The sequence below is a fragment of the Rousettus aegyptiacus genome, unplaced genomic scaffold, assembly GCF_014176215.1.
Source record: "Rousettus aegyptiacus isolate mRouAeg1 unplaced genomic scaffold, mRouAeg1.p scaffold_m13_p_7, whole genome shotgun sequence".
NCBI classification, from domain to species: Eukaryota; Metazoa; Chordata; class Mammalia; order Chiroptera; family Pteropodidae; genus Rousettus; species Rousettus aegyptiacus.
Genome location: NW_023416310.1, coordinates 33213731 through 33227933, shown reverse-complemented (window position 1 = coordinate 33227933; position 14203 = coordinate 33213731). Strand labels below are relative to the sequence as shown.

General features: G+C 38.8%; 1 long non-coding RNA gene across 9 annotated transcripts in view; it reads left to right on the top strand.

Annotated features, from left to right (window-relative positions):
- LOC107501373 overlaps nt 1-14203 on the top strand; it is a 257563-nt gene that overhangs the window by 14078 nt on the left and 229282 nt on the right. For 6 of the 9 annotated variants that reach the window (XR_001594744.2, XR_001594739.2, XR_001594743.2 and 3 more), the window contains 2 exons: nt 2072-2147; nt 9841-13238. This is a non-coding gene — a long non-coding RNA (uncharacterized LOC107501373). The remainder of the gene's footprint in view (nt 1-2071; nt 2148-9840; nt 13239-14203) is intronic. The other 3 variants (XR_001594742.2, XR_001594740.2, XR_001594735.2) reach the window with 3 other exon arrangements.

The window sequence follows — 14203 nt, the reverse complement described above, 5'->3', positions numbered from 1 at the left end:
AGTGAGAAATCACGGGAGAAGAAATATGAGCGGGTCTGCAGTGTTACAGAGGCACTCCAATGTCTGAGAACTATGGCATATAATTGTTTTCATCTCTATTTGATGATAATCCCTGTGAAAAAGAGAGGATTATGTAAGATCAATAGTAAAATATAAAGGAATGCTCAGGATGGGAAGCACCACATTCAGGTTTATGGTCACCTCTGGGAGGGAGGGAGTGAAATGAACGTAGGAGCCTTAAATGCATTTGTAAAGTCAACTGGGCAGTGGGGACATAGGTGTTCGCTCTGTTATCCTTGATTACTCTACTGTCCCTTGTACTCTTGTTTTTCTAATGAGCAAATCTTTCATTACTAAATACATTTTTTTTTTTAAATAAGGCCCAGGTTTTATAGTGGACTTGAATTCAAATTCTTGTTCCTCTTTTTTCTAGTATGAGCAAATATGTTAGACCCTCTGAGTCTCAGTTTATCCATCTATAAAATGAAGATAGTAATTCCCTTTACCACAGGGTTATTTTAGGATCAAATGAGATAACGCAGGTCAAGTAGATAGCTCAGTGTCTGACACACACATAGAACATTCAATTAACATTATCTATGATGATTCTAGAAGGCTCTTGAGACACACTTGTTAAATTTTAAATGAAATAATATCTGTTGGGTGGGGTGGGAGGAGGGGTAAATCAGTGAAAGGGGTCAGAAGATACAGACTTCCAGTTGTAAATAAGATCTGGGTCCTAACACCATGCTGGCTCTAGGTGACAGTACTGTGTTGTATGTTTGAAAGTTGCTAAGAGAGTACATTTTAAAAGTTCTCATCACAAGTTCTCATCACAATTATAAGTATGTGAGGTGATGGATGTTAACTAAATGCACTGTGGTAATCATTTCACAACATATACATATATCAAATCGTTTTGTGGTACACCTTAAACTTATGCCATTTTATAGGTTAATTATATCTCATTAAAACTGGGAAAATAATGTCTTTCATCAATAGCAAATATATCATCAGTTCCCTTCCTCCTTACCAGACCTCCCACATCCCACCTCCTGCAGTCCATCCTACACTTTGCATTACTCTTCTTGCTCTAAAGTTTACAGTGGCTTTTGGGGTTATTGCCAGCTCACTTCAAGCTGAGTCCTGCAAACTGAATCCCCTCAGCTCACGTCAGCTCTATTGCCTGCACTACCCTACCTTTCCAGTCTTGCTCAGCTCCAGCAAAAGCCAGTGATGTGTCCAACTGCCACACCTGTGCTGCCGCATCACAGCCAGGTGACAGGACAGCCTTGGAAAGTACAGGCCTCCCTGTTAGTTTGACCTTCCATGAAAGAGGTGAATGAACCAAGGAGCAAAAGAAGGGTCTCTTGTGCATACTACAGAGGAGAATTATGTAAAGAATAGTGTGGTAGAAAGGGGGCAGACATCAGAAAGCTGGGGAAAAGTCAGGCATCATGCTGGATTTTTGTAATAAATTTTGTAATAATTCCCTCCTACCATAAAATTGAAGAACAGCTGTAAAATCAATTATGAATATCATGAGTTAATTATCTAATTAATTAAAACCACACGAAGATCAAAAAAGTCTAGTAAATAAGTCTTTCAGTACTGCAAATGTTGCCCAAGTATTCTGGAGCCAGAATTCCAGGGTTCAAATCTCAACTCTGCCTCAACACAGAGAAGTTAATTAACTTGTGACTTTTGGTAAGTCACTTTACCTCAGTGCCTCTTTCATAATGGGGAGAATAACAGTGCCTATTTCATAGGTTTGTTGTGAAAATTATAAGTTAAGATGTGTAAGTCAAATAGTGTTTAATAATAGGAAGTGTGCAATAATTATTGCTATTATTCTCTGCCTAATTTGATTGAAATAGAAAGGTCTTCAGACAAGTTGTTGATATTTAAAAACACAAGCATGAATGCTATAGAGGTAATCATTTTGCAATGTGTATGTCAAGTCAACACTGTACCTCTTAAACTTATACAATGTTACATGTTGATTTTATCCCAATAAAGCTGGGAAAAATAAAAGTTAAAAACACAACATAACTTTATTATATTTTAACAGGATCACTGTTAAATAAACTGAAGGCATCAAAAGAGAAAGCAGGAGGACCAGCTGGGACGCATTTGTAGGAATTAAGGTAAAGTATTAATGGTGGTTTGGACAGGGCAATAACAGGTAAGGTGGTGAGAAGTATACACAACAACATACAAGTAATCTGTGCTTCTTGGTACCCGTCTTTATCACAAATCAAGTGCCTTTGTATGTGTGTGTGTGTGTTGTGTGTTTGTATGTATGTTTCTATCCATATCTCTGAGCTCTGTTGTATTAAGTTTACATATTCTTTCCTCTGTGAGCATCACACCATTTTTAGTACTAAGGATTTGTGATATACGTTAACACCTGGTAGAGTAGGTCCTCCCTTTTTGCTCTTCTTTTTCAGAGTTAACTTGGTTATCTATGTTCTTTTATTCTAATATATATATTTTAGAATGAATTTATCAAGTTCTTCAAACTAAAAATTTTGTTCAGGATTATACTAAATTTGGAAATTAATTTGGAGAAAATTGACATCTTTACTATGTCGTTATCACATCCATGAACATAGTCAAGCTCCTTAATTTTTTTTGTATACTTTATTTTATGTCCTATAGAGTTTTAAAATATTATTCACATTAAATGCTTTATTGTGAAGAGTATTTTATTTTTTATTTGATTATGGCTGGAATGAAGAAATATTATTGGTTTTTATAAATTGACCTTATTTCTAGAAAACTGTTGAAGTATCTCATTAGATCTCATATCTCTTGATTTTACTGGGTTTTAATATTTTCTATAATTTAGTACCATTTGGAACTGAAGTTCATAGTTTTTGCCTGAAACTTGAATTTGAAAATGAAAATAAAAAATTCAAGATCCCTCCTTTTCATAAAGATAAACAAAGTGTACATTTCCAGAACCATAGCAAAACCACAAATAGGAGTAAGTATTTGTCCAATTATAATTTCACCAAACTACATTACCAAACAGTGTCTTTCTTATTGGCAACAACAACAACAACAACAACAACAACAAAAATACTAATCTTTCAGTTTATATTTATTCTCAGCATAGTAATTCAGAAGCAGACATAAATATCTCAGTCCCTTACATGTTTAAATTTATTACACTACAGTTAAATATTATTTTTATTTTTTTCATAATACATATTTGTTCATGATACATACTTGTCTTTCTGATAACATAAACATTAATGTTATGTTGTTTTCAAATTTGTTTATATATCACATATATCAATTTAACACAAGGAAGGATTTAGAATTACATATCAATAGTAAAATTCACTGGGTATTTAAATATTTAGACACAAGACTGTAAAAGGAATCTATTTTCAGTTTTGTTTATTTACATATTTTCTTATGTAAAAGGATGCAGAAATCCATCAGTTTCAAACAATTCAGAATTATAAGTTTTATGATTTGAAAAAGGTCATTTATATGGATTTACAGAGAATACTTGTGAATTTCTGTGAGCTACTCAAATAACAGTTAATTTAGTTACATCACATTTTAGTAAACATAAATATTCACACTTGGTAGTAATTTAAAAACTTTCTAATAGTAGAGACTATTTTTCTGCCTAATAAAATACCAAGCAACACCATTTCTAGTTGGGGGCCGTCATTATAAACGCTGGCACACCCAGCGTTTCTAGATCATACATAAGAACGCTCACGCAAATTTATTTTCCATGACATGATATTCTTCTGTTTAGGAGTTTAAAATGTTCCAAGGAAAGGAATAAATTGTATGCCAAACATCTCTCTTGAAAAATTGGAAGCAGTGTAATTGGTCAAAACTTAAGGAAATAATTACATAAATTATGGCACGTCTACTTGATGGAATGGCAGGCAGCCATTGAAATTTGAAGACTGTATGGTGTATGCAAAAGTACTCATGCTGCTAAGTTAAGAAGGAAAATCTATAAAAATTGAACAAATACAAGGATCTTGACTATAGGTCTAAAATATGTGTCCTTGACCAAATAAGAAATGAAATTAATAGTGATTGGGGGTGGGTGGGTGAGATCGTGGGAGAACCCTTCATTCTCCAAATTTCCTGTTGTAGTACTAGTAGTAGCCACACAATCGTCTTGAGTTTCTACTTTTGTGTCAGGTGCTGTACTAGATACTTAGTACACATGATTTCTAATTTTCACAACAACCTGTATCAGTACTTCTGAAGCTTTAGTGAGCATCAAAATCCTTTTGAAGTCTTGTTAAAACAAGATTGCTGGTTTCCACCTTAGAGCTTCTGATTCATTAGGTTTGGGATGGGGTTTAAGAATTTGCATTTCTTTGTTTTGTTTTGTTTTGTTTTGTTTTGTTTTTTACCCCTCAGAGCTCTTGAGGGAGGATAGTATAGGGGAGGGCAGAGACTGGTTCTGGGTACCTCCTACCCACTTGGGAGCCCTGCATGCATTGCTCTCCCTAGGACCTGGTTCTCTGCAGGTGGGTGCAGAGGCTGAAGGGCTGGCCTGGGAAGGATACCAGAAAGAGCTCCAACCCCCTCACACCCTCTTGCACGGAGCCTCAAGTGCTGGATGCAGTTGTTTCCTTGTCTGTGGGGAGGGCTCTGAAGAGCATTCAACTTGGTTGTCATAGTTCTGGCTTCTGTCTAGGCTGTGAGCAGGTCAATAATTTGTATTTCTAATGAGCGCCTGGAAGTGTGGTTGCTGCTGATCTGGTGCTATAGACCAAAGTTTTTGTCCCCGCAACCCCCAATTTCTGCGTTGAAATCCTAATTCCCAATGTGATGGGTATTAGGAGGTGGGACTTTTGAGAGGTGATTAGTTCATGAGGGCAGTGTCCTCATGGATGGGATTAGTGCCCTTATAAAAGAGGTTCAGAGAGCTCCCTTGCCTCTTCCACCATGTGAAGACACAGAGGACAGATGACAGTCTATGAACCGAGAAGCAGATCCTCACCAGACACTGAATCTGCCAGTGCCTTCATCTTCAACTTTTCAGCCTCCAGAACTGTGAGAAATTGAATTTCTGTTATTTATAAGCCACCCAGTCTATGATATACAGCAGCCCAAACAGACCAAGGCACCCAGGGTCCACACTTTTAGGACCACTAATATATAATAGGCATTTCTCCCATTTTTTAAATACAAAAATCGAGATTCAGAGGTTCAATAACAAAGCCAGTAAGTTGTAGAACCAGGATTTAAACACAAGTTTATCTATGTCCAAAGCCTGTCCATTTTGCTTTATGCTTCACTTGTCCTTTAAGTGTGCTCTTATTGATCAACCACAAAATGTCTCAGTTATCCTGTCAGGGTTATCCATTGAGGATGCTACACAATTGGGTAACTGGTCACTAGGAGGCTTTACAAGATGGCATATACCTGGGAAAATCAGAGGCTGGCTCTGTGGGCTCCAAAATTTAGAAACTGATATATCATTGGTATTTCTGAGTTGACTGAAGATTCCTGGGGAGACTTCTCACATGAACAAAACTCTCAACAGGCTGATGTATAAAGTCTAGACACCAGCTTAAAAATTTACTATGAGAAATATAATTTCCAGGGGACCAGATATTCTTGATTGGCATGACCAGACATGTTCTCTCTGAGACATGTTATGTGAATAAGAAACCAAATAATCAGAAGGTTGCTTGGTAACCATGACGCAAGGATAGGGGATAGAATATGACTCAAATATTTCATGTCATCAGCTCTACTGGCATGCCCCAATGCATATGTCTCCAGAGAAGAGACATCAGCAAGTGGATTGGTATTTGAGGTGAACTGACCCAATTTTTCCCTGGTCCCTGGATGCTTCTCAGATGGGCCCAACACTATTAGCTGCTAGGAGTCCCCTTTCTCATATGTCTCTCTAAGATCACTTTACCTTCTTTCAGACTCATTTAATGTGCCTAAATAGCTTCAATTTGATGAAAATCAAGACTTATAATTCTGGGACTGCTATTGTCTGGAAATTTGTCTTCAAATTCATATGTGAATCCTAACCCTTAAGGTGATGGTATTGGAATGTGGGGCCTTTGAGATGTGGTTAGATCATAGGGTGGGACTCTCATAAATGGCATTAGTGTCTTTATAAAAGAGGCCACAGATAGGTCCCTCGCCCCTTCTGCCATGTGAGGGCACAGTGAGAAGATGTCTATCTATGAGAAAGTGGACCCTTACCAGACACTGAATCTTCTAGTGCCTTAATCCTGGACGTCCCAGCTTCTAGAACTGTGAGAAGTAAATTTCTGTTGTTTACAAACTACCCAGTTTATGATATTTTTATTATTGCAGCCTGAAAAGACTAGGACAGGAAGCCATTTTTTCTCTTTAAGGTGACCCTACATGTTTACCCTGATCTATTTTTATATACTATTATAATTTAGCTCTTAGGAAGCAATCTTATTTCTGTATGCAATGCGTTGATTCTTGGATTGCACGAGTAAAATCATGGAAATATCAGTTTTCTTGGCTTTGACGAGGCAAGCCTCAAAATTCAGAGAGAGGGTAGAGACAAGAGTATAGTCGACATCTGGAAGCATCTGCAAGGCCCCAGATCTGAGCAAGCTGGTCCTGAGTCTGAGAGAGTCCCGCTCAGGTCAGCACAGAGGGTTTGGAGTGAGAGGCATCAGTGATGCTCATCCATGAGCAGATTCAATGAACATATTTAATTTGTCGGCACAAATGAATGATTGCCCTCGTGGGGTTCCCGTCAAAGGCATGCCCTTCATGTGCGTCTGTTATATTCTTTAGATGAATGACCCTCAAAGTATGGAACTATTATGGGCTGAATTGTGTCACTCCAAAATTCACAAGTTGAAGTCCCATCCCTAGTTCCTCAGAATATAACTTTATTTGGAGAAAGGACCTTTAAAGAGATGATTAAGCTTACAGTGAGATCATAAGGGTGCACCCTAATTCACGTGACTACATTTAGAGACAGGGCCTTCAATACGGTGATTGAGTTAAACTTAGGCCCCAATTGGGGCCTTAATGCAATATGACTGATGTCCTTGAAAGAAGAGAAAGGGACATCAGGGATGCAAACAGGAGGAAAAGCCATGTCAGAAAACAGTGAGGGAGAGGCCTCACGAAAAACCAGACCTAACAACATCTTGATCTTCAACTTAACCTATAAGAAAATAAGTTTCTGTTGTCTAAGCCCTAATCTAAGCCCAAGCTGTAGGTCTCCTTCAGCAGGAGCAGCAGCAGCCCCTGGGAGCTATGGGAAACGCAAGTTCTTGGCACCCACCAAATCAGGAATTTTGGGAGCTGGGCCCAGCAATCCGAGTTTTAGAAAGTCTTTCAGGTGATTCTGATTCTCATTACAGTTTGAGAACCAACACCCTACACCTACTTTGTGAAGGGATGCTAATATATTCCATATGCTGACCACATGAGTATTACATTAGTGTTACATTGTCTGTATGATCCCTTCTTGATTATGTGTATATATGTAGACACACACACACACACACACACACACATACACACACACACAGTTGTGGTGTGAGGTATCTAGAGTGTGTTTATGATGATCATGGCCAAAGGAGGTGTTTGGCTTATTAAGCCTTATAGAGAGCAGCATGGACTCAGGAACCTGAACTGTTTGCATTCAGATCACTTACGGGCTGTGTGACCTTAGACAAGTTACTTAGTCTCTCTGTGCCCTGTGTCCTCGTTTATAATAAAATAGAAATCATGAGAAAACCATTTAATAAGGCCCATTAGGAGGATTAAAACCCTTAAACCCTTCTTGACAGATAGTATGCACTATATAAATGTCTATTAAATGAAATGACTAACAGACTTCAGTAATTTAAAGGAGTAACTTTTTAAATGACTTAGAGAGCAGCTGAGGGAGGTTTGAGCAGGCTCTGGAGACTTCCGTTGGAGCCAGTCCCTGGCGGTATTTCCATGCTTACCACTTCAGCACCTCCTAAGGCTGGCTAGCTGGTGAGCACCTAATAGTTAATGCCTACCTGGCAAGGCCACTTTCTCAGGGTGTTCCTCAGAAGTGCCCCTAGAGGCGACAGAATGCATGAACACCATTCGTAAAAACAAGCTGCTGTTGCAAAGTGTTTCTATCAGTTGCCTCTGCTCCATAGTGGTTAAGAGTTGCAGATCTTCCTTCCTAGAAGATAGTTTCTCGATTAGGTATGGATCAACACAGGCACCTAACTCCAGATTGTGGCAAAACCACTAGGATTTTTTTTTCTTCAGGAATATTTAAAAATTACTCTTCTTTTGAGAGGACACCACCAGTATATATATATATATGACAGTTTCACTAATGCTCTTGTAATCTGTTTGTTCAGAAAGAAGGCTTCACCTTGTCAATTCCCACTTAAGGGAACTTTTTGAGCTTGGCTTTCAGAACGTTTATTTCAGTTTAGAAGTTCTTTGATTTGTTATACTTCTCTTTATGCCTGGAACTGCATTTTTAATATCTAGGCAGATGGTGTATAAACACTCAGGAATTTTACACCCGCATTTTGCTTGGTGTGCTAGCGTAGGGTATTTCTTCAGAGTATAGGTTTTCTTTGTTCTGATTATGACATAACTGCAAGATTTTCATCAACCAATTTAGAAGACTTTGGGTATATCCTAATGTGTTTGTACCTTAAACAGTATTTTACAGCTCTTATTTCTTTAAATTTGATGCATATTTTTTTCTTTCAACCAACTCTTGCAATATTTTCTATAGATATTCCATTAAGGGAGAACAGACATTCCGAGTCAGTAAAGAATAAACTTATGCTAAATTATGCTCAAGGTTTTTGGGTAATAATGTGCTCTGAATAATGAAATAGGGTGTTTTTGTTTGTTTGTTTTTACAGTAGAGAATAAGGCTGCATGGTTTTAGGTCAGGTCTTTTGAATATGACAATTTGATTTGGGACCCAGGTCCAAACTGGTTACCCTATTGATTCAACAAATTAGAATTTCTAAGGTTTGTTGTTATTCACAAAATTGAACAGTTAACTTTGCACAACCCCTGCTCTTATTGTCAGTTCTTTAAAAGAAATATTTATTAAATATTCATTTGTCAGCATTGTATTTGCATCTGTCAGGGATCCAAGACATATAAGACATGGTTTTTGTCCTGAAAAGGCTTAAAAATCCAGAGGAGGGCACAGAACTAACACACATGGGAAAATTTAATATAAAACTATGTGCATAAAGGAGAACAACTTTTTCCCATCGCTGGCGTTTTTTGAGGAGGAATTGTCCTGAGTGCAGTTCAGGCCTCTCTCTTTTTATTCACTTGACCTTCATGGAGGAGAGGGAGTGACCCATGTGACTGGTGAAGCATGCCCTAGGTGATTCCATCCTTCTTCCTGCTCTTGGAAGCTAGCTTGTTCACGTAGAAAATGGGCCCTCTTCAGTGCTTCTCTTCCCAGGTGTGTGTTTCATCTGGGCATGTATCCATCCCTTGCCGTGGCTCAGAGCTGCCTATATAAATCTAGTGGTTAGTCTTAGCTAATACCAGTTGGTAACAGAGTAGATATTTTAGCCTTCGTATTTTTTCTTTGTTTTAATTCTCAGTTTTTACAGAAACCTGGTTAGGAAGAGACCTGAACAGTATATGATACTGAAGCTAACGCCCAAGGTAGATTGGTGGGGGCCGTGAGTTGTTGGGGAAGACATGAGATTCATTGGGTTTGGATCTTGAGAAATGACTAAGACTGGAAAACAGAAAAAAGGCAGGATTTTTTTTTCAGCCTCATTTGCAATCTCTCTAACTTTTAAACTAATGTTGTGGGGAGAGATAACTGATTTTTTTTTTTTTTATTTGCAGGTGACTTCATAGCTTCAGGAAAACGATTTGAAGAATATCACAAAGAAAAAGAAACTGAGGAGAGAATTCCAGATATTCATAATTTTCCAGGTTTGTGGATCGAAGCAAGATTTTGTTCATGATTGCTCTAATGGCAAAATGTTTTCTAAAGAAGGATCATTCTCCCAAACTCACTAGTCAAACAAAGTTAGCCAAGTTTGTGGAGAAATGGCTTAGTCTACCAGACTTCCAAGTCCTACCAATTGAGAGCAGGAGGAGTAGGGTGCTGCTTTCTGGAGCCACTCAGCATCTTTGGGGCTCCCCTCTTCTTCAGGGTCTTTAGGGTGGCTACTGAGGGTCAGGTGCCAAACATGGAGCACAGCCTTCTGAAGGCATGTTGGAAGGTGGTCGCTCCACACGCCATGTGATTGGAGGCAAACCAGCTGGGTGCTCTCATGCGTGCTCTCATTACTTCTCATTATTCAGAAGGCAAGCTAAGGGTATGCTCTCAGACAGAGCTTTTGTTAGAAAATTTGAGTTAACTAATAAGTTCCTGGAGCTCTATAAAATCTTGTGCATTTGAATACAAACATATAGAAAATATTTATTATCTCCAAATCATCCCTCCTGCAGTGTTTTCAAACGGATCCGAGACCCCCATTTACGTGGTAAAAAGCCTCTCAAAGCTTATTTGAAATCTCAGCGGATTGCAAAAGGATTGATTTGCAGCAAATATGGAAGAATGACCAAGAGGGATTTAGGACATCAAAGGACATTGTCTTGAACAAGATTAAAAATTCCTTAGCATGTCATGAACATTCCTGTGCTTTCCTGCTTCTCCAGTTCCTCCACGCTCCAAATCTCCCCTCCTTCCTTGCCTGAACAAATGGCCAAATGTCGGAAGGGGAAAGCTGGAGTCCTGCTGTGTTTATTTTGCTTTATTTGTTCTGGATTTAGAGTTAAAGCCTTCCAGTAGATGAACTGTATCAAGGGCTTTTCATTTCATGTTGTGAAATGTGTTGTTATGCACAGTTCATTCTATTAAAAAATGAAATGTGTAAACCTAAATTAAAATGCATAGTGTGGATCCCTCAGAGGGGGCTTTTGAAACACCAGGACATGAAATCTTGCATAGATTTCTTATTAACCAGAAAATTATTTCAGCAAGTGACCCTTCCTGTGGCCGCGGGAAGGAGCTGAGGGCATTGTGGGCCTCCAAAGCTGCAAGGTGGGTGCTTGATATTATGTACATTTATCTTGGTTGCCAGGACCCCTACACTGCCATCTGTCTCGAGCTTTGCCAGAAGCTACCTGTGGTTTAAAAGGCTAGAAAGGTCTAGACAACAAGGGGACTTGGGGAAATAATGTGGAAATAAAATATTTGTAATTTTTTCATTAACTCTTCTCTTGACACACTGTATGAGGTATTCAGCTTTCTCAGGTTTCGTGCTGTGAGGATACTTGCATGACGATTTTTTTAAAAAGACAAAAACCAACTTCCTGTGGTGGACACGGTATTAACATGGTGCCCAGAAATAGGTATCAGCCTTTACATCTGAGCTATTTGCTCGTGCTCTAGATGGAAAAGCAAATCGCTGCTTGGAGAGCTTTTCACAAGAAGAGGCTGAAATTGTTCACTAATGCTTGGTTCCTCTGCAGCCAAAGGGAATAAGAAAACTGAAGTAGTCATCAGTAGAGTTCAGGAAAACCCTCTTTTAGGCTACACTTCCAGTAATTGTCTCAATGCAGTGGCACTAATGCTGAAATCTGACCCTTCTGTCGTCTGCAACTGCATTCTATAGAAACAGCTTTGGGAATCAGATTTTAAATTGTAGCTATTCAATGAACTGTGGATCACTAAGGCCTTAGCTAGGCATGTGAATGGGAAATGGAAATTGCCCAGGTAAATGAAAATGTGATAGTAAATCTGTCGTGTTTTTATTTCAGCCTTAAGAATCAAAGTCTAACCTGCTCGATATAATCTGAAAAAATGAAGCAGTGAGTCTAAATGGTAATTGGCCATAGTTCTAAAAGATGGAATTTGGGCCAACCACTTTGTTACTTTATCTGTGACCTTGGCCAACTTAACTCCTGTTTCCTGACTTCAAAAATGAAGAGTGAAAAGGATCCTATGACATACCACATGTAACTCACCAAGCCCAGGGCTGGGCACATCAGGAGGTTCAATATTTCTACCTTTTTATTTCCATCCCGTTTCCTATCCATATTTTATGTTGTTCTTAGTAGGACAAGGTTAAATAGCAGAAGAAATAAGGTAACATCAGAAATTATACTTTCTTTTTTAAAAACAAAAATCACAAAATGAAAAACGATTTTTCTCGATGATACAAAATGAAAAAAGATTTTTCTCAATGATACCAAATAAATGAGTTGTTCAAATATGGAGAATTATCACTATAAGAATAATTTTTCTTTTCGCATGGTAGCGTGATTTCAAGATATCCTGGTGTGACCCATAAAACCTTGCCTATTCCTCTGCATGTCCTCCTTGACGTTCCTTAGTGGTCTCTTGTGTCTTCATCAGTAAATGCTTATAAGAGCATCCAGTCGGTTAGGAATGGAGGTAGCTTTAGGATCTTTGGAAGAGCTGGGAACGAGGAAATGGGGAGGATAAGTCTTGGGGCTCCCTCTCCCTCTGACTGGCTCTGGTTTCTTGGATACCCAGAAGTGAAAAATTAGTGTAAAAGCATTTACTAAGGATAAGTCTCTTCTCTCTCCTTTCACACTCTCTCCTTCTGGGTAGAGATAATGTGAGCCTGTGTCCTTGAAGGACTGCCAGTTTTTAGCTTGCAGATAGCAGGAGAGTAGTATTTCATGAGTCCTTGAAAGGCAAGTGCATTGGCCAGGGGTCCCAGAGCCCAGAGGGATGAGTCGGTAAATGAATGAAGGTGGGAGCCCAAGAAGATCAGAACTGGTGGAGACTGGCGAGTTGATGAGCACAGCTCACTGTAACCTTGGCCTTAAATTCTTCTAAACTTATTTAAATGCAAAACAATCAAAATGGCCTCTGCAGCTGGATTTGGCCTCAGGTTGCCAGCTGACAGATTCTGGTGTGGGCAGCCGGGTGAAGACTCAAGCAAATCTGAAAAGGTGCTGACTGGTCTCTTTTGGGTGTTGCTCTTTTTGGGAGGGGTGGGCCCTAGTCTGAGTTTTAGTTGTTGTTTTTTTTTTTTTCTCTCTCTCTCTCTTTCTTAAGGATTTGGCCTCATTAGAGCCTCTTATCCTGGAAAATCAGCAGAATTTTAATGCAGAAATTTCCCTGAGTCAGCATGGGATGCCCATGTGCTCGCGGTCACACCTTCGGTTTTGTTTTGCAGCTCAGAATTGGGTTTCCCCGCTGTGGCTGATGCAGTTGGCTTTGGTTACAGTGCAATAAATTCAAATAAACATTTATGAGGGTAAGTAATCATATTTTATGCAAACAAATTATTCTTCCTTAAAAGTCATTTTTTAAAAATGCATGCTGTTTCTTTTCTCAGTCAGCATATCAAACTAATAAAAGTTATTGTATAATCAAAATTCCCTTTATGACTGTTTATTGTTCCATTTATGTTAAATTTAGAAGATCGTTTTCCATTTTGTTTCTCCCCTCCCTTCATTTAAAATTTTATACTCTTAACTCTAGTGTAGGAAATCTTAAATAGTTAGCATATTGCATAATTATGGCAAAAAACTAGAGAGAGCTACTTTCAAGAAAGGACAGTGTCCATTAAAAAATGTGTGTAGGTTTCAAATCTAAGGAAACACATGAGTTTCACTACCTTACTAAAATTGGAGGTTAATATTAAAACAAAGGGCTTTGTGACACAAAGCGTCTTTCTGGTCAAGCAATATAATATTTTCCTGCCCCATTTTAGGTGTCCATTTGCTTCCTATTTATGAGGTTGCTGCTGAATAATTTATACAGGATTCGATGCAGGAGAACTTTTCTCCACTTGCTTATCTCTTGGTGAAGAAAGAGCGTAATGAAACTCAGACTTGTCACCTTAATATCCTTACTGAGTATGTGCATTTAAACTCAGGAAGCTGCCTCTAGGGAACAGAGTGAGAGACACTTTCAGTTCTAAAAGAGTCTAGAAGGGAGATTAGGAAGAGAAAATTATAGAAATGAGGAATTGGGGGAAAAGGGGTTGGTGAGTCATTGTAGGGCTCAACTCTTCTGAAGTGATTTGCTGGGAGAGACCCTAGGTAGATAATCAACACTTACTAAGTGTCCTCAGTGGGTGGCCCATTCTGTGCTATATACAGTGTTTTCTAAGGAGTGTGCACGCAGCTGGGGGAAACATCTGAAGCCATCTGAACCCACAAACTGAGCCAGGTTTCCCAGACAGCGCAGTGGTACAGAAGGCTCCTGCTAAGGATG